Source organism: Piliocolobus tephrosceles, chromosome 6, assembly GCF_002776525.5.
Source record: "Piliocolobus tephrosceles isolate RC106 chromosome 6, ASM277652v3, whole genome shotgun sequence".
NCBI lineage: Eukaryota > Metazoa > Chordata > Mammalia > Primates > Cercopithecidae > Piliocolobus > Piliocolobus tephrosceles.
The window spans coordinates 25,036,652-25,058,121 of record NC_045439.1 but is presented as its reverse complement, the minus strand read 5'-3'; the positions used below and the strand labels follow the sequence as shown (position 1 = coordinate 25,058,121).

Here is a 21,470-nt window from a genome sequence, read left to right as displayed (position 1 = left end):
AGGCGGGAGAATTGTTTGAACCCGGGAGGCGGAGGTGGCAGTGAGCCAAGATTGCACCACTGCACTCCAGCCTGGCAACAAAGTGAGACTCCATCTCAAAAAAAAAAAAAAAAAATTATACTGTAACTCCTATAGCTGCCTTGCACATAGCAAAATTATATTAATTGTGGGTTTCTATGTATACGGTTATAGATTTAAGGTTTTAATTTTGTCAAATCAGAGAAGAAAATATATCCCAAAAAATCGTAATATTTTTCTAATCCTGTCTTGGAGCTTCTTCAGTTCTTAATATTCTGGGAACTCAGAAAAAGCAAGGAACATAGCTCTCTCTCCACCACCTCTGAGAGGCCCTGAGCTTGCATGACAGCACAGGATACTAAGGAGCATGATAAAAGGTCAGGGGCAGGGTGTGGGGAGCCCAGGGTGGCTTCCTGGAAGAGGCTGTATCTCATCTGAGTCACAGGAGGATGCCTAGCATACCCTCAGAGCACAAGCTCTTCAGGCAGCAGGCCAAGTCCCCCATTGCTAACTCTAGTCATGGAACATCTGTCTCTGAAATGCTCTAAGCCTGAGTTTCATCTAGTATTATCTACCTCAGAGATTCTGTAAGATGCTGCAGGTAAACTTTTTCATGAATAATAAGCGCTCAGTCAATGCTATCTATTACCATCGTTATTTCTACCCATAAAGGTTGGGAGGAGTTAGTCTGGTCAAGAGAGAGAACAAGAACTTGCTGATTTCATTCCTGTGGTCATGGCATTCAGGAAGTGAAAGTGCAAAGGAGGAGGAGACCTCAGAAATTTGGGGACAAAAGGGAAGCAGCGGTGTGAGCTTCAGCCTGAGACAGGAAAGAGCCTAGCTGGCTCAATGCGATACATCGGTTGGCCTGGAAATGAGCAGTGAGAGAAGGTACCGGAGGCAGGGTCACCAGAGTGGACAACTTCAGGGCCCATTCCCATGGTCATCTATGTGAGCCATGCTCACGAAGAGTGTGTACCACACAGCCTGTGCAGTGGAAGGTGGCAACCTGCCTGTCTGGGTGCTACACGGGCCCCTGAACAGAGGACACTGCTGTTATAAGTATCAGCCAAGGTGTCCTACTGCTGGTGTGGCCAAGTCATCTGGGCCATTTCAGTCAACAGGAGGCAGCACTGTGACCAGAGCTATGACCAACCTCTTTGGACCATAGGAAAACCATATCCAAGGGAGTCCAGTTGTGACATGAGAGTGGCTTAATCCTAATTTATCAGTATAGCTGCAGGCACACAAAACCTTTATGTTTAGAGCTCCTGCCAATATGTTTAGAGCTCCTGCCAAAACCTTTATGTTTAGAGCTCCTCTCTATACCAAGAATAACAAGGATTAGAGGAAAACAGAGCTCCAGGCCACAAATCTCAGGCTTGGTGGGTAGCTCTACAATGAAGTCAGCTCAATGCAGATTTGTCTAGAAAAACACCGGGTTTTATTCCCCCAGGTAGATGACGCAGAGGAAAAACTATTTCCCCCTTCCTCTTTTATAAAACTCAAACTTTCCTTCCGGGTTGAACTGCCAACTCCCCTCAACTTGTTCTTGCCAGTCAAGTCTTTGGCATCCCAGAAGGACTCAGTGACACTCCATCCCTTGCATGCTTATACTTCCACAGCACTGTGTTGCACAACTCCAGAGGGTGCCATTCACACACGATGTAATATGAACCAGGTTCTCTTATCTGACGCTGCCCCTAAAGCTATTTGCTCCCATGTTCTGTAACAGCGCAGGCCCTCCCACATCACCATCCACATGGTAGAAAAGCAAAGAAATATTGAATGCTTGGGAGAAAACCTTGACTGGGCAAAAAGATTAAAGTAGAGAAAACACCTATAGCCATAGGAATCCTTGGGCTTGTTCTTTACTCAACAGAATACAAGAAACAACAGTGATAGGAAATAGCAATTAAGCTTGGGTGATAGAATAGTACTGCCATGGTAGCTGAGGTAAGGGCAGAGAAGACCTCAACACATACTCTAAGGAAACTAGGAGTGGTCCCTTAAACTGTGCAATTAATTGGGGACAGGATAGGAAATAAGTTTTGGGGATATGTTGAGATGCAAAGACTGTGAAAATGTAGATTTCGTGCCTAGAGAAAAATCACAGGTAAAAAGTTAGATTTTAGAGTCATCCAAGAAAAAAGAATGTATGAAGCCAAGGGAATGAACAGGTTATCAATAGGGGAAGTAAAAAGATATAAGAAGATGACTGACTCTTGGAGCATGTCTACATAAGGGAGCGGGGCTGGGAAGGGGGAAGTTAGACTCTCAGATGACAGAGCCAGGCAGAGAGAGAGAAAAAAAAAACCAGAGGACTCAAGGCCATGATGGCAAGAGGGAATTTTGAAAAAGAAGAAGTTTTCTCTAGTGTCAAATGCTGAGGAGAGACATAAAGGGCCTTGGTGGTCACTGGTGACTTGAGAAAGTTTGCAGAGTTTAGCTTATGGAGGGATGGATCATGCCCTTCCTGGCAGCATTTCTAGTGCTCAGTGCCATTACACAGAAGAAAAGTGTATTAGTCTGTTTTCATACAAAGACATACCCAAGACTGGGCAATTTACAAAAGAAAAAGGTTTAATTGGACTTACAGTTCCACATGGCTGGGGAAGCCTCACAATCGTGGCAGAAGGGAAGGAGGAGCAAGTCACATCTTACACGGATGGCAGCAGACAAAGAGAGAGAGCTTGTGCAGGGCAAACTCCTCTTGATAAAACCATTAGATCTCGTGAGACTTATTCCCTATCATGAGAACAGCACGGGAAAGACTTGTCCCCATGATTCAATTACCTCCCACCAAGTCCCTCCTATAACACGTGGGAATTCAAGATGAGATTTGGGTAGGGACACAGTCAAACCATATTAGAAAGTGACAAGCATTTGTGGAATGAAGTAGAACAGTTAAACTGGAAGCTTGATTGTAAGGAGTCAATAATGAACCTCTAAGATTACAGTTCAAAGCTTAATGACTCTTAATACAGCTTTGTAAAAAAAGGCAAAAAGTTACCAGCATACACACTGTTAATCCTGATTATGTGCTTCCCTGGAGGAAGTACTTTTCTGTTTACCTGGCACAGATTGAAGCTCGCCTCAGGTAAGGGGCAAGAGGCTAGTTTCTGGGATCTTCTCTGCCACAAATTCTCTGAATAACCACAGCAACATTGTAAAACCTTTCTGCTTCTGTTTCCACAAATTTATTAATTTGGGACTGATATAAAGTTATTTACAAAGACCTTAAAAATATTTGGAAGATAGGAAATACACTTACGTAGTCTCAAACCCTACGTTGTTCTAACACATTTCCAATAAAACAAAATACCTGGCAGGTAAACACCACTTCCATAGAAACTTTTTATCATGCCTTCTCACCCTTTTTAGCAAGATTAAAACTGGGTCTCAGATTCTGATTCCCTAGAAAAAAAGTTTCAGACCAAGAAAATACCTCTTAAAATCAAAATAAAATCTTTCTAAGCTCTACAAATTAAAAAAAAAAACAAAACAAAACTCTAAACTTAAATTTGTTTAGTATACTAGGATTAACACTATCATTCTCAAAATTGTATTTTAAAGAGAGAATATTAATAACTGTAACTAATATCCTGTGAGTACTTACTCTATACAGTACTGTGTTGAGGCCTACAAATGCATTATCTTGTCCCATCTTTACAACAACGTCCTGATATAAGCTGCTATTATTAATGACTCTTTTCCAGTTAAGGAAACTAAGGCTTGGCCTGGCTAAGTTTCTCAAGGTCACACAAGCAGTAAGTGGCAAAGCTAGGATTTAAACCCAGAATGTATCACAAATATTGGTAAGGATCCATTTTCACAGCTGTATTACTGACATAAAAGATATATATATATATATGTATTTGATTTCTTAAATTGGGATTTTTAAAAACAGGAAATTATGGAACAGATGGTCAGCCTGCATAGGAACAAGTTCACAGGTTCCAAATGATGGATCTTTTTCTACTAATGCATCCATCCACCCAATTCCCCTAAATGAGGATAGCCAACACCACTCACTTGCACAGACAAGGACAGCGGATGCATGGCTGAGGCCTTGAACTTCCAGGCAAGCTCTGCTGCATACAAGCTCTAAAGACCATCTGATGCATAGTGTTCTTCCCTCTTCTACCTCCACTGGCCCATGATTCTCTAAGGAAATACTAGCAGGTGTGAACATGTCTTAGGACAGATTCCTTAGGAGGCAGAGCCTGAGGCCAAGCTTCTACGCTAGTGTTTTACAGCAATCCCAGGGAAGCCCAAGTAAGAGAAGAGAAGAGAGGTAGGGAAAGCAAACATAAGATGGAATGGGCCTAAACTGGCCATGGTTTCACAAGAATCAGCTTGTTGCTGAGTCAGAGAGGCTGTTGGGAACTATGGTACCTCAAAACCTTCCACTGGAGGGGCCGGTGCTAGGACAGGAAATGTACCTGCCAGCTCCCATCTCTCTTATTCCCCTTTGGTCAGGGTTCACACCATGCTGGCTCAACTCCCCACATTTTGGGGGTGCATCTTCTAGCTCCTTTAGCAGCAGATGAGAAATCCAGATTCCACACCCTTCAATGTAGTACTTCATCTGAGTTCCGAAGTAGTGAAAGGACCTGCAGTAGTAGCCTCAGATGGCAGAATGATTCAGTCCATTGGCCCCCAGACAGGCAGGGTTAAGAGGGTTTGAGATGTGCCTAAGAGGTAGCCAAGACGGTAAGTTAAAATCTGGATAAGAATCAATGCTGGTATGCAATGCCATATGCGTAGAATATAAAGAGATGATCTAATAGGTCTTGTTGGACTCTGGGTTATTTATGCTCATGGAGCTTCTGCAGGTTATTAGTAGTCTGTCACAGAACATCATCCATTCATTCATTCATTCAATAAGCATTTATTCAGCATCTCCTATTGCTAGGGATGTTCTTGTGAAATTCTAAGAACAGAGAGAGGACTAAGATCCAGCCCCTGCCTTGGAGAGAGAGACAGACAAATAAATAATCACAGTACAGTGTGATCAGGGCAACTTCAGGAGAAGGTAGCTATGCCATGGGTGTACAGGAGTGACACCTAGCCCAATCTGGGGTCAGTGAAGAGTAACAGGGAAGGTAACAACTGGTCAAAAGATGAATAGAAATTAGTTCTGTGAGGCAGGGGTCACTGGTGGAGAAAATGGACATTCCAAGCTGGCAGGATGGCATCTATAAGAACAAAGCATGACAATACAAGCTGGTCAATCAGAGGGTACCATTGCACTTAGCCATGCTTAACCAGTCATGTTCACATGCAAAACTACTGTTTGCTAACAAAGGGTGTATGCAACCTCCCTGATTCTACGTCCATCCCCAGACCTGCCCCCTCCCTAACCTCATACCCGAACATCACCCATCACCGACCCCAACCCCTGCAGTGTGTGTTACAGACAGGGTGGGATCTGGAGAGATGAATAAGGCATGATGTGAAGGGAGGATGAGAGACTCAGAAATGAGGTTCATGTTCAAGGATGGCCTGAGATTCAACATTAATGTTAGAAATAGGTTAGGGGGCAGGGATGGAATGAAGCACTGACATGCTGTGAAGATGTCTTTTTGTTACCCAACTTGGAATGTGAAGTGTAATAGCGTTTTCAAGGCCTCCACTCAAAACAGCTGCATTAAAAATGTAGTATGCCCATACTGAGTTCAGAAGATGAATGAAAAGATATGTTTTCTGAACTATAGGTGATTTACTTCAATGAAGCAATGAGCCAGAAGGAGAAGAGTGAAGAGGAGGCTGGAGAGCTAGGAGTCAGGTCAGACAGGTCCCCAGTAGGCATGCCAAGAATGCTGGGTTTTGTCAGAAAGGCAATGGAGATCGATTAAACAATTTAAGCAGGGAAATAACATGACCCAATTTGTTCTTTAGAAAAAGGTTATTCTGGAAGCAATGAGGGAGATCAACTGGAGAGTGAGAAGACCAGCTAGTAATTAGAGTGATTAGACATCGCAAGATGGGGGATAGAGAGGAAAGGTGTTTTTATAGCCATTTAGGACATAACGTCATTAAGATATGGGGAGAGAATCTTTTTTGGACTCATTGAGATTGTGGAAGTAATGATGTGGTAGGTGGATGAAAAAAACCTTTGGAAAACCGAATCAATTTCTGTACCATTTGCCAAGATAAGGACTTCAGGAGAAAGAATGATTGGGAGGTAGAAGGGAGGTGATGAGTTTAGCGTTAGGCCCAGCGATTTGACGGGCCCATGAGACAACCACATTGAGATGTTGTCTTTAGGACCTGTTAAATAGGCAGATTTAGAGCTCAGAGGAGAGATGAGTGCTAAAAACACAGACTGAGAGGCCACTGGAAGCTGGGGATTTGGACTGGGTCACTCAGAGAGAATAATAAGAGGAAAAACAAGAACCAAGGTTGGAAACCGGGGGAAGGTCATTTGTGTTGGGCACAGGGTAAACAGTCAACTGGAGGAAGTTCCTTATAAATGTGTTATCCTGTCACTACCATGAGGGCCTGGATGATTTCAGAACTCAGCAGACCAGGTGCTACGATTTGGACATGCTTTGTTTGGCCCTTCCAAGTCTCCTGTTGAAGGTTGATCCCCAATGTTGGTGGTGGGCCCTGGTGGGAGGTGTTTCGATTGTGGGGCCAGATCCCTGTGAACGGCCTGGTGCCATTCTCACAGGAGTGAGTGAGTTCTCACCCAGTTCCCAAAAGAACTGAAGTTGAACCGAGCCTGGCACCTCCCCTTTTTTCTCGTTTCTGCTGTCTCACTATGTGATCTCTGCACACCTGGGTCCCCTTCACCTTCCATCCTGAGTAGAACCAACCTGAAACCCTTACCAGAAGCAGACGTTGGTGCCATGCTTCTTGTACAGCCTGCAGAACTATGAGCCAAATAAACCTTTTTTCTTTATAAATTACACAGTCTTGGGTGTTCCTTAACAGCAACACAAACACGCTAAGACACCAGGTAAAAGAGATATCTGTGTTCATTTCAACAAGTCAATACTATGATAATACAGAATATTAAGGGAGCTCTGAGTGGGCTTGAGAAAGGAGAGAATAGGAGGCATTAGGACAGAACTGCAGGGGTCACAGATTTCTAGATTCCCAGTTTTCCAGCATTTGAAGAAGTAAAACCTTCATCTTTCTGCAGCATGGGCTTCAGTAAATGCATGGGTTTCTGTGGGTCCCCCTAAGATTTCTAGATTTCCAGGCCAGGCGCGGTGGCTCAGCCTGTAATCCCAGCACTTTGGGAGGCTGAGGCGGGCGGATCACGAGGTCAGGAGTTCAAGACCAGCCTGGCCAACCTGGTGAAACCCTGTCTCTACTAAAGATACAAAAAATTAGCTGGGTGTGGTGGTGCGCGCCTGTAATCCCAGCTACTCAGGAGGCGGAGGTAGGAGAATCGCTTGAACCCTGGAGGCAGAGGTTGCAGTGAGATGAGATGGTGCCACAGCACTCCAGCCTGGGAAACAGGGCAAGACGGTCTCAAAAACAAAAAGATTTCTAGATTTCTAGCTTGCCAGCACTTGAAAAAGTGAAACCTTCTTCATCTTTCTGCAACATGACCTTCTATAGGTATACCTAAGGTGCTTTGCACACTTTTCTTGATATTATCACTACATACACGAGTCACCAATCAGGAAGAGTTCTCAAGTTAGGGCCAAGACCAAGTTGTACAACTCAGACTTGAAGGCCTCTCCTTGAAACTGGTTCTTAGCCTTTAAACAAAAAATTATAGCTCTCTGAATCTCCGAGTTATAATTTAAGCCAGAGACTCTCATCTCTGGAAAAATACAAGTACATGCAACATTAATTATAATTTAAGGCACTTCGCAGACACACTTCCCAAAGTCCTAGGGATCTGTGGACTCCCTGTTAAAAACTGTCACCCTAGAACAATTTATCTGGCTCAAGTTGCTTTCGGGCCTTTCAAAACAACACAAAATCATTCCAAAGGAGCCCAACAGAAGGAAGCCAGGCCCTGTGGCTTCTACTGACCCTGAACTGATAATTCCTTATTTCCGTTTTCAGCAAAGCGGAGATATGTCCTTCCCTTTTCTGAGAATCATTCCCCTCCCTCTTCCCCCAACAAAACTGATACATGGGCATAAAACCAAAACAGCCCAGCCAAACACTAAAACGCAGGCTGCTGCAGTGGCCTCATGGGGCAGCTGCACAGGGGCCCCAGGCTGATCGTGATGTTATCCTTGTGAACCAGGCCTCTCACAAACAAGAAACAGATGCATCCCAAGTTTGTGTCTGCTGACTGAAGGCAGGGGCGTGTGGGTGTCTCCAACTGCCAAGGACAGCCACAAGGAACCAGGACTCACTGGGTGGGCTTGGCACAGTGTGAGACTCGATGTCTGTTGAGTGAGGCCTGGCTGCTTTGGTAGAGTGGAGTCTGAGGTTTTGATACATGAAATGCCCTACTGACATCCCTTACGTTTAAAGTAAGTTCTAAATGTGGAGAGCAGGTATGCTATGAAATGTCACAGCTTGCAGGACAAAAGAATTCTCACATTATAAAATGTCAAATGAGCACCTTTCAATGTGACAACTCACTCATCCCCACATTCCTAGTTTATTTCCCTCTTTTAAATTTATTTTTCCTAATCGGGCGCGGTGGCTCATGCCTATAATCCCAGCACTTTGGGAGGCCAAGGCAGGTGATCACTTGACGTCAGGAGTTCAAGACCAGCCTGGCCAACATGGTGAAATCCCATCTCTAATAAAAATACAAAAATTAGCTGGGAGAGGTGGCGCGCGCCTATAACCCCAGCTACTCAGGAGGCTGAGGCAGGAGAATCGCTTGAATACGGGAGGCCAAGGTTGCAGTGAGCCGAGATCACGCCAGTGCACTCCAGACTGGGTGACACAGCAAGACTCCATATCAAAAAAATATACATTTTTTCGATTTCTGTTTTTATTATAAACAGAATATACTCTCACTAAAAATAAATTGGAAAATATAGAAAAGTATAATCACTTCTAAAATGTATCTGATTTTTAAAAATTCTATCAGCATGCATTTCTTCAACTTCTCAGGGGTACTTCTATTATTTAAGGGTAAGTCATTTTTTGTAGGGGGAGGAGAGACTGTCACCACAGACAAATGGGACAGGATCCTTTGACCTTGTGACTTCCTGGGCTCTCATCTCAGTGGCTAAGAATTATGTATTCTATTGTTTTGTTCAAGTTGATGGAAATTTCCCACCATTTATGCCTACTCTCCTTACTTCCTCAACCTGAAAGACCAAAAGAAAAATTTAATCACTGGAAGCTCCTTCCTATTAATGTTTCTGCTTTGCTGTTTCTAAAGATTTTTTTCTTTCAGTCCTCACGTCACCCATAACCATCTAGAGATGGTTTCTCAAAAACCACAGTAGGGATTTAGAAACATACCACACTGTTACATACATTTGGTCCCGACACCACTAACAGCAGTATGTCTTTTGGTAGCCGTCTCACTGACAGTAACCCTTGCAAAACAGAAAAGCTACAAATTCAAAGCATATAAACCATAAATGCAAACACAGCAGACATACTAATTAGAGGATGGAGTGACAAGACTTCAGAATGTGATTCTCCACATCTCTGGGTTCTTATTTAGCTTTGAGAGTGAGAGTTTTTCAGAAACAGATTCAGAATATTATTATTTGCTGAGTGAAATAAAATGTATTAGAGGAATTTTCCAACCAAGTGTAAAACTTGGATTTAAAATAGTAGAGAAGGCTGGGCTTGGTGGCTCACGCCTGTAATCCCACCACTTTGGGAGGCCGAGGAGGGGGGTGGATCACTTGAGGTCAGGAGTTTGAGACTAGCCTAGCCAACAAAGGGAAACTCCATCTCCACTAACAACACAAAATTAGCCGGGCATGGTGGCTCATGCCTGTAATCCCAGCTACTTGGGAGGCTTAAGCAGGAGAATGACTTGAACTCGGGAGGCAGAGGTTGCAGTGAGCCAAGATCGCACCACTGCACTCCAGCCTGGGTGACAGAATGAAACTCCACCATCAAAAAAAAAAAAAAAATGGTAGGGAAGATTGGTCAGTATCTTGGGGAAGAATGAGAGAAACTTCTTAACTGGCTCATGGTGGCAAAGAGCAAACATGAGGTTATTATACGTAATACTAAAACACTGTCATCCAGTGGTATCTCTTTTGTTCTGTGTTTCAGTTTTCATATCTCTGAATGCTTGAGCATCTGTGATTCTTGTAGCACTTACCACATACAGAGGCCAGATCTAATCACTGGATGTAATGTTTCAATTACAGAGAAAACGTAAGTCGCTAACATGTGTATAGTTACTATAGTATCTCCCTGACCTCTTTTATTTTTTTAAAAGGAGAAAAACAGTAGCAATATAAGTTGAATTCAAATGTGGATTTCAGCTTAGGGCAAATTCAAAGGGCTTTAAACATGTGTAACTGTCACCACTCCTCACTTTTAACAAATGTAATGAACGGTGAGAATCTTTCAAGAGATAAAGTGGTGAACAGCTTCATAGCATCAATGTCGCACTTACTGAGCCCTTACACCCATGAGATGGGCATTTTTAACCACTGGTTCTCATCTCACAGGCCAAGAAACTGAGTCTCAGAGAGTAAGTAACTTGCCCAAAGGCCCAAAGATAGTAAGAGGTCAAATGGTATCCGACTCTAGTCTTAACTCAGGCACTTAACCATGGCATTATAGAGCTCAATGATAAAACCACCCCGGCCGGGCGCGGTGGCTCAAGCCTGTAATCCCAGCACTTCGGGAGGCCGAGATGGGCGGATCACAAGGTCAGGAGATCGAGACCATCCTGGCTAACACAGTGAAACCCCGTCTCTACTAAAAATACAAAAAACTAGCCAGGCGAGGTGGCGGCGCCTATAGTCCCAACTACTCGGGAGGCTGAGGAGAATGGCGTGAATCCGGGAGGCGGAGCTTGCAGTGAGCTGAGATCCAGCCACTGCACTCCAGCCTGGATGACAGAGCGAGACTCCGTCTCAAAAAAAAAAAAAAAAAAAAACCACCCCAAGAAAAAGTCAATGGGTCCATACCTCATTCTACACTGGCAAAGTGAAGAAAAGCACAAACTAGAAAACTCGAGCCAGCCTGACTTTCCCAATAAAGCTAGAATGCCCCCTGATTCAATCCTGGGACCCCTTCTCCAGCTATTAAATACCTTCATTCCTTCACAGCTTTAGATTCCATCTATGAGCTAGGGATCCCCACACAGATGCTTCCAGCCTTGACTTCTCTCCTGACTTCTCCTAGTGCCCACCGAGTATCTTCACCTCAACGTCTAACAAGATGCTCACACTTAACACATCCAGATTTGACCAGCGACTCTCCCTCCCCTGAAACTACTGCAGCAGAAACCCCTCCCATCCAAGATGATGGCACTCTACCTCTCTAGGCTCCCTTGCCCAAAACATCGAGTCATCCAACCTTGACTTCTCTCTTCCTCTGACACAGTTTCTCTCATGTTCATTTTACAAAAAGGCAGTTTACAAACATATTTCTCACATGATTCTTTAAAATGGCTAGTTTCCCTAGGACACTTCATAAGATTTCATTTGAGCATAACTGACCATGAGTACCTTAACTGAGGTAGTCATGTAAGCTTCATCTAACACGGCACTGTGTAACCTACATACCATGATGGTCACCTACCGCTTTATTTTTATGTGTTATTTTATAAACACTTACGTAATACTTCTCATCTCTCAGACATTGACGTCAAAGTGCTTTACCGCTCATTTAATAAAATTATCATATAATCCTCATAACCCTATGAAGTAGGTTCCCTTTATAGAGATAAGGAAACTGAGGCTCAGGGAGATTAAATAACTTACCTGAAACTGCACAATTCAAACCCAGGCAGTCTGGCTCCAGAGTCCGTACTTGTAACCACTTCGTCCTGCTCCATCCATGAGATGTACTTTTTTGCCTCGTGAGTTGTTTTCCTATGAGTAGAAACATACGTGTATAAATGAATCTGCACTCTTTTCTGGCTTTCTTATAGCCAGGACCCACCTCTGCAAAGTGCCTGACCTGACTGGGTGCATATTCTCTACCCTCTTCATAGGAAAATGGCAACCAAATCACAGACAGACCACAGTCCCTGGGCCCAGGAGCACTGTGCCGTGACCAGTCAAGTCACCCAGACCAGAGTCTGATATGCAACAGCAAACAACTCTGACTCCTTGGGACTGCCTCCTCAAGGCCTGCTCAGGGATCGGAACTTAAAATCAACCGGAAGCAGAGCACGTGCACTCCAGGGTGCCTGAGTGTGATGGATGGCACAGCTGGAGGAGCTTGCTGTGTTGCAGACAGCACAGCTCCGCCTATGCCAATTAGGTTGATGGGTGGTGACTGAGAAACATGCTGGATTTACTCAAATAGATCCTCACTCCCTAACTCACCACCGTTTTAGAGATCGTAACAAAAATAATAAGGATGAGTTAGAAAAAAAAGAGAGAGAAAAGTGTGTTTCGACTGTCCTGCTGATACTGTGAACTGGCCCTGCAAAAACAAAAGCAGTTTTCCTCCTACCAGGCATCTCCCAGGGTGTGGCCAGAGTGCACAGAGAGCCCCTGTTAACTCTTTAGAGCACATTTCCTTTTGCTTCCAGATACCACAGTGACTCAGGGCATAGCTTTTAGATCTCAGAGATTAAGAGAGGTAGGTTTAAAGCCCAGCTCCATTACAACCTTTGACAAAGTACTTAGCTCCAGCCTTTGTCTCACTCCTTAGATAATATGCTACTCCTCCTGACCTTACAGCGCAGAGGTGCAAATTAAGTAAGATAACATGATATAACCACTCAGCAGAGGACGTAAAACTCAATGCATGATAGCTATTGATAGTGTTTTTGATAATTTCGGCAATGATAAGTTTTCCACCCTTCAACTGTTCAAAGTCTGAAGTGGAGGGAAATGTAGGGACGTGGAATGATTTAGAAAAAAATGAGTATTTTATGTTTGGCAAGGATGGGGAAAAACACAAAGTATATTTTTGACAGCTCTGAGTTCACATGATAGACAACATTTAAACAACATCTAGCAAATATGGATCACCCCAGCCTTATCCACTTAACTATGGCATTATCTTTTAAAAGCTTAAGACAGGCTGGGCACGGTGGCTCAAGCCTGTAATCCCAGCACTTTGGGAGGCCGAGACGGGCGGATCACGAGGTCAGGAGATCGAGACCATCCTGGCTAACACGGTGAAACCCCGTCTCTACTAAATAAATACAAAAACTAGCTGGGCGACGTGGCAGGCGCCTGTAGTCTCAGCTACTCGGGAGGCTGAGGCAGGAGAATGGCGTAAACCCGGGAGGCGGAGCTTGCAGTGAGCTGAGATCCCACTGGCCACTGCACTCCAGTCCGGGCGACAGAGCAAGACTCCGCCTCAAAAAAATAAAAAAAATAAAAGCTTAAGACAAATGGGCCAAGCATGGTGGCTCACGCCTATAATCCCAGCACTTTAGGAGGCTGAGCCAGGTGGGCTGCTTGAGGCCAGAAGTTTGAGACCAGCCTGGCCAACATGGCGAAACCCCATCTCTACTGAAAATACAAAAATTAGCCGGGCGTGGTGGCACATGCCTGTAGTCCCAGCTACTCGGGAAGGAGAGACATGAGAATCACTTGAACCCAGGAGGCAGAGGCTGCAGTGAGCTGAGATCCTGACACTGCACTCCAGCCTGGGTGACACAATGATACTCTGTCTCAAAAGAAAACAGAAACAAAAACCAAGAAAAACTTAAGACAAATGTTTTCCGTTTCTAAGGCAAACAGTGAAATAAAGTCCGTTTTCATTTAAAGTATCCCATTTGGTTTTTTTAAACCAGTTAGCTTACTTGAAAGGGCAGCCAATGGAGGGACTATCAAGCTGGCAAGGGTCTAGTGTCTACCTTCAAAGTTCAGGTAGATAGAAAGCCACTGACGGTCCCACTATACTTCTCGGCATTTGGCCTGGAAAATGCTTCAGAATGCCCTTTCATTCAGATGCTGTGTTTGCATGGACACATAGCACTAAAATGGTACCTTCCTTCAATGAAAGCCAGGGAGAAGCCTGACTGAGGAGGATATAATGATCTCACCCCAAGCTTAAAATTAACAAGGACCCTTTGGGGTCACAGCTGAGAGCCCCCATGGGGTATAATATGAGTAAGAGAAATGCTTATATAGATGACAGAGGCCCTAGTGTCATCTTAGTGTCATTCTTAGTGTCACCAACCTTATGGAGATCTGTGAAATGACTTAAGCTAGACACCGCCAAATGTCAGGGGAAGCAGGGTCAGTTATTACAGAAGCACCAAGAGATTTCTGCATGACTTTCAACAAGTCATTTGACCTTTCCAGGTTAGATTGCAAATGGAGTAGGACCAACTGCCTGCAAGTCTGACAGAGTTTATAATAGGATTAGATTTTATTTATATAGACATTTGACATCCTTAGCTCCAAAGTGCTTTCCTATTAATACACTGAACATGTTAAGAGGGCCAAATGAGAGTCCAGGGTTATTTATCTACTAATAAATCACTGAATGGCTTCATTTGTAGGAGGTTATGCAAGTCACTCAGATTAAATAGTGCTTTTGATAATTTCGGCAAAGATTAAATAGTCCGATGGCAGTCAAGAAAGGAAAGCTTTAAGAAGTCATCTAGGTCGGGCATGATGGCTCATACCTGTAATCCCAGGACTTTGGGAGGCCAAGGCAGGCGGAGCACCTGAGGTCAGAAGTTTGAGACCAGCCTGGCCAACATGGTGAAACCCCATCTCTATTAAAAATACAAGAAATTAGCCAGGCATGGTGGCAGGAGCCTGTAATCCCAGCTACTCGGAAGGCTGAGGCAGGAAAACTGCTTGAACCCAGGAGGCAGAGGTTGCAGTGAGCCGAGATTACGCCACTGCACTCCAGCCTGGGTGACAGAGTGAGACTCTGTATCAAAAAGAAGAAGAAAAAAGAAGTCATCTAGCTCCGACTTCCCTTCTCTCCCACTTGACCCCTTTACTTCAGATACAGTGGTCCAGTGAATGGACCTGAAAAGGCTTGTGGACCAGGGCAGGGACACAGTTCACTTAGATCCATTCCTCCCCTAAAGACTACGGTTCCCACCTAGCTAAATCCTACTTCTCCATCCAGTCCGGAGTAGCTGCTCCTCCCTGAACCTTCCCAGCCCAGCACAATCTGGGAAAGACTCACTGTCTGAATTCACAGCACTTGATAGCCCATTGGATTATCTGCCTACTGTTGGTCTCGCTGTGGTTTAACTATTACTGATTTTATATAAATATTATGTCTTTTCTCTCTCAGCATAGAGGCTGTGTCAGAGACTGAGCATAATACTTCTCTGAATTCCTCGTAGCGTTTTCCTTAAAGCCTTGCACTCAGCTGATGGTCAATACCTTTCAAGTGAACATAACTCCCAAAGGTTTCCCTGAGCCATTAGCAATCTGCAAAGCAGCCTCACACTCCTCGTTGTGATGAAACATCACAAGGAACATTGACCACCCCTTGCCAGTCAGTGAGGCCACTTCAGGGCACCAGTCCAAGTTAACAGGCAGCCAGCTGGGGTGACAAAAGGTTGTACACTATGAATGAAAAATTCAAGTTTCAATCCTGCCCTGCTACTATCTATCTATAGAATTTTAGCCCAACTGTTTCTATCTTTGTTACTGCATTTTAGAAAGACAGCAATAACACTAAAAGTCTACCTCCTGAAAGTGTTAGAGATGTGAAAAAAAACACATATATGTATATGATATATAAGCATTTAATATAACTAGATAATAGAAGATAATATTTTTCTATGATTTGACACTTAACATTTCTTAAATATCAAATTTCTGGGTAAATGTTATCCGGTGGGGCTGGCAGCACCTTCTACTGAATTGTTCGGCATTTTAAATCCCCCTGGCTGGTTTAAGTGTCCCTTCTCTCACTGCGGCTCTCAGAGTTACATCCGCAGTTTTGTTTGCTGCACCTTTTGAAAATTTAGGCCAGGTTTCCTGGAAACCTGAGCTGGAGAGAACTGTGGTAGTTCACCACAGAGTAGATCGAGTGAGGGCAGTACTGAGGCCACGGGTGCACGATTGTGAAAAACTGCTGGCTCTCCAAAATGACCTGGAGAGGGAAAGAGTTGGCTTCAGGCCTCTAGGACAGAGGTTACAGTTCTAAGCTTTCTCATCCACCTCTGGGAAAGTACACAGAATCCTGGGAGAATTTCTCCTGTTTCAGAAAGCACACCTTCAAGGTATGACTTGTCTCTCAAATCTCAGTTGGAACAAGGATCTTTTCAAATCTCACTCACTTCATTTTATAATATGAGCTCATTATAATATTTATTTTATATGCATTTAATATGCATATAGAAGGCCGGATGCAGTGGCTCACACCTGTAATCCTAGCACTTTGAGAGGTCGAAGCAGGTGGATCACTTGAGGTCAGGAGTTCAAGACCAGCCTGGCCAAACAGTGAAACCTCATCTCTACTAAAAACAGAAAAATTACCTACGGCCAGGCAAGGTGGCTCATGCCTGTAATCCCAGCACTTTGGGAGGTCAAGGTGGGCAGATTACCTGAGATCAGGAGTTCAACACCAGCCTGACCAACATGGCGAAACTCTGTCTCTACTAAAAATACAAAATTAGCTGGGCATAGTGGCGCATCCTTGTAATCCCAGCCACTAGGGAGGCTGAGGCAGGAGAATTACTTGAACCCAGGAGCCAGAGGTTGCAGTAAGCTGAGATTGCACATTGCACTCTAGCCTGGGCAACAACAGCAAAACTCTGTCCCCCCCAAAAAAAAAAAAAAATTAGCTGGGCATGGTGGTGGGCACCTGTAAACCCAGCTACTTGGGAGGCTGAGGCAGAAGAATTTCTTGAACCTGGGAGGTAGAGGTTGCAGCGAGCTGAGATCACACCACTGTACTAAAGCCTGAGCAATAAGAGCAAAACTCTATCTCAAAAAAATAAATGCATATAGAATTTCTAGAATTTTCTATTCACACCCCGATGGATAATTCTGCACTCATCCTACCTTGAAACAAATATCCTAATCTGGTAGCCAGCACTTAGAATGGTGATCCTAGAAGTATTTCATGCATTTACATGCTCTCTGTCACATGGTGGCAAATCGCTGGTTTATTGCGACCCTAGGTAGAGTTCAAATTTGTGCCATGCTTACAAATGAGAAAAAATATAGTTAAAAAAAAGACACTCTCACTGTGTTTTACTTCCTGTGTCACGTTATACACCCCAACATATTTGCTCCTTTACGTCCATTTCTGGCATGCCCTGTTGTTACAGCAGTGATGAGTCACAGTTAGGGGGAATTGTAGTAACTTGCACCATCTCTTAGTATAAGCCAAACGATGGACAATCTTGGGTTCTCAGGGGGTTATTTATCTTGGGAGTGGGGGGGGACTGATCACAATCTGTATGACCACATGGCACAGATGTTTAATTATGATAGTGACCTCAAGTAAAGCAAGCAATTTCTTGGTCTGACTATACCAAAATTCAGCCAAATGTCCACCCAGTGGGAAAGCTAAGCTCCAGAAGAAATTATAGCTGGAATGACAAGAAGTGTGATGGATCAGGATTGGAATATGTGGACAGGCTTGAGTTAGAGGTCTGGAGCCAGACAAAAGGGTGTGTGCTAGATGACAGGATGGGAAGTCTGGGCAAAATTACAAAGGGATGGGACAAAGCAGCACTTGTATGCTTCTTCTCTGGACCCAAGCTTTTTTCATTTTCTCACTACGAGCACTGCATCTGTAATTTAATATACACCTAGAGACTCAGTTACTCTTACAGAGCCTACTGCTCATGGCCAGAGCCAGCCTTCAGCAGAACTACTGCATGGAGAATGCTGAGACCTTCCAGCCCTTTTCCTCCTTCCGTTGGACTCTTCCATTCTGGTATTTATCTCAACCACATCTTAATGTCTCCCCTTAGTTTAGTGGTTTTCAAAGTGTGGGACCAGCGGCATCAGTATCACCTGAGCACTTGTCAGAAATACTCATTTCCAGGCCCCAGACCAGACTGACCGATTCGGGAACTCAGGGGGCGGGGCCCAGCAATCTGCATTTTCTCAATCCCTCCAGGTGATTCGGATGCACACTAAAGTTGAGATCCACTGCTTCAGGTGATATAAAATAACAACTTCAAGATGAGAGAGCATGTGCATTTTAGGAGAGAACTTGTGAAGAAGGCAAGCTGCTCAAGAGCCAACTAAATCAGTTTCTAGCAGTGGAATTTGAAGTCATGTCACAGATGGTGAGAGAGAGACTGGAGGCCACAGTATTTGCCCTGGCCCTTATCACCTCTTGCTTTTTAGCTCACCTATTTCAATCTTCTCTCCACATGGCCACTAGAAATGCGTGTTCAGCTGGAAAATCTGACCCTGTCAAAGCCCAACTCAAAACTCTTCAGTGGCTGCTCCCTGCCAACGGATAAAGGCCCAATCCCCTGGGACCCGACCCAGGGTCCTTCATCATCTGCCACTGGGCCACCTCCTGATCTTGTTTCCTTCAGCACTTTTCCTCCTGCGCAGCCATACCTCGCGGTCTGCAGCTGGTGTAGACTTCCCCATACCACGGACAGCAGACTTCCCATATGAGTTACCTTGACCAAGAGCAGGAGAGCTGAAGTGACAGCTGCTACTTCTGAGCAGACTTTAGATGCTATAGTTTTGTTCTATCATGTCCTTTTTCCCTTTGTCATAAATAAGATCCACATTGTCCCAGAGAGAGGCTGTTTCTTAAGCCTCCGTGGGTCCCAGAATGATGATAGATGAGGGGTAAAATTATTCCTGACTTACACTGGACATGCCGCAAGAGAGGGAACTAAATCTTGGTTGTTGTAAATTACTGAGATTTGGGGGTTTCTTGTTATTTACTGTAAGCCAACTGTAATAGTACTTTTGATCACTTCTCTCAGTCTGGAATGTCTTCTCTGCTCCACCTTCTTTCCAATTCCACCTCACCTCTGCCCTGCACAAGAGACCTGCTCGTCATTCTACACTCAGCTCAAGTGTTACCCTTTGGTCAAGCTTTTTGTGTCCTTCCCAGGTATAACTTTTAAGATATTCTCTGGATGCTACAGACCTGTAACCACATCCCTGGAACTGTGCCAGGGCTCCTCCATTTATTAGTACTATACTTAGAACAACCTCTAAGAAAAAATAATAATAAAATTAAAAATTCAACAACTCATGTTTTAAAGCAGAAGCCCGGCTCCAAAAAAACAAAGCAATTTGTTGAAGTTTCCCAGAGTCAGTCACACTCTGAGATCTCATGAGGTGGGAGTCTGGCTCTGAACTCAGTCTTTGCCCCGCCCAACACATCTCTCTTACTCCCCCCCAGCAGCAAGCATTCAGATCCTCCCACGCCACTGGAGAGAGGAAAAGTCCCCTTATCAACAACTGAAAGGGCTGCCATGCTAATTTGAGACTTGAAAGATTGCATCTGGAAGTGGGCTTCTTACCCCCTGAGAAGATAAGCATTTCCTCTAAGTCAATGTATTCATTCTAAGGCTCCTGGCAAAAGCACAGGAGACCCTACAAGAACTGGGGCATTTTGTTTGCATCCTTTCCCCAGGTCCCGCCTATGCGTTGGAGGGCAGGGGGTAGTATGGTGTGGTAAGACAGATTCCCATTGACATCACCCTAGAGAAGCTTTGAGAAAGTTCTTTTGGATTTGTCACAGGGTAGGAAGCAAGTGAGCGGGGGGTTCAGAACTCCAAGCAGATCTGTTACATGTCAAGATATTAAGTTTTAAAAAGAAAAATAAAAGGGGCCAGTTATTTGACTTTTCAGATTAACCAAGAAAAGTGACACAGTGACAAAGAATTAAACCAGACCACCCAGGTCAGGCATAGGAAAAAAACACCTAAAAGTAGCAACTGCAATTTTAGGTTTCTACGAGCCACTGGAATTTTGTTGTGTGGTTGAGTCTTTTTTTCTCTCTTTCTCCCTCCCTCTCTTTTTAATTTTACCTTTTTGTTTACAGGAGGAGTAAAAGGTATAAAACTTTCAAATACTTCCCCCAAATCAGCCATGCTAATGAAAGGTGAACATTTAACAAAGTACCATGATATTATTTTCACACAATAGTCATACCCATTTTTTCAAAGGTCACAAAGCTTTTCTCAGTTACTAGTTGGAATGCATTTATCTCTCTCACTATTCCAGTGGATCGGTTTTTTACCGCCCCACCCCCCAAAAGGATATGTTACCTTTAAAGAGACCATCAGTCTCATTAATAATAGCATTTTTTTCCTATCAAGTGTAGAAAGCTGTTCAGAGCTGCAGAAGGTTGCTAGGCCAGTTTGGACACGTCTGATTTACTCTTTAAAAGCCCATCCACTTCGTATAATAAATAATAACAGCCGGTATTTATTGAGGGCTTAGCGCTGTGCTCGGTGTTTTTCAGGCATTGGCTCACACAATCCTCAAAACAACGCTATCGGGCCAGTGCAATCATTATCGCCACCTTACAGATCAGGAGAGGGAGGCACGGAGAGCAAGAAGGACCAGCCCGAGGGGGAAATGGGGAGCGTCAGGAGAGGCGGGGAGGCAAGCAGAGGCCAGGAGCTGCACAAAAGCACAGTTAATGATTCACTCACAGCCCTCAGGCAGCTCCTTCCAGTAGGGGTTGCACCAGAACACACGGACGCACACACACACGCTCGAATGCACACACACACGCACACGCGCGCGCGCACACACACTCTCTCATCTTCAACTCTTCATCCCAGCGAGAGGTGGGTGTCCGGCAAATTGCTTGGCAACGCGCAGAGGAAACTCCATCCAAGACCCGCTTCAAGGCCGCCTCTGGGCGCTGTCCAGCGGGCAGAGCGCCTGAGACCAGGCTGGGGTCCTGCCTCCCGACACCCCGAAGGTGGGGCGCGGCGCCAAGGCCGGGGTTTCAGGCGAGGGGAGTGTAGGGAAAGCACCGTCCCCAGGGACACCTGTTGTCGCCTCCCCACTCGGGCCAATGAAGACACCCTAGGAGTCCCAATCTCGAAGACACCCATCGGCCAGAAGTGTCTGTGTACGGGGCCGGGGGTCGCAGGAGTCCTCCTCCACCCCCACCTGCCTTAAGCAGAGTCCCCTCTTCCTCTCCCACCCCGGGACGCCCGCGGCTGGTGGAAACGCCGCGCCTCCGCGTGGCCCGACCGGACAGGCTCGGGGGCCCCAGGGGGCACCGCGGCGCTAGGACCTCGCGGCCGGCCCGCCCCCCGCCCGCTCCACCTGCGGGGCTCCTGTCGGGGGGCGCGTTCGCCCTCCTGCTGCAGGGCGCGAGGTGCAGTTACCTGCGCCGCGGTCCGCAGGGTCCCCGGCGTCCGCCGGAAGGTCGCCGCGGCAAAGCCGTCTCCTCTGGCCGCAGGATACCCACACGACCGCCCTGCTCTCGCCAAGCTCCCTCCCGGCCGCAGCGCCGCCGCCGGC

General features: G+C 45.2%; 1 protein-coding gene across 1 annotated transcript in view; it reads right to left on the bottom strand.

The window, feature by feature from the left end:
- The window catches only part of STON2 (stonin 2), a 171,488-nt gene extending 150,018 nt beyond the window's left edge, over window positions 1–21,470 (bottom strand). Inside the window, exons 1-2 of the mRNA XM_026455570.1 lie at window positions 21,335–21,470; window positions 11,865–11,975 (exon numbers count right to left, since the gene is read on the bottom strand). The gene's annotated coding sequence lies outside the window, so the exon portion shown is untranslated. The remainder of the gene's footprint in view (window positions 1–11,864; window positions 11,976–21,334) is intronic.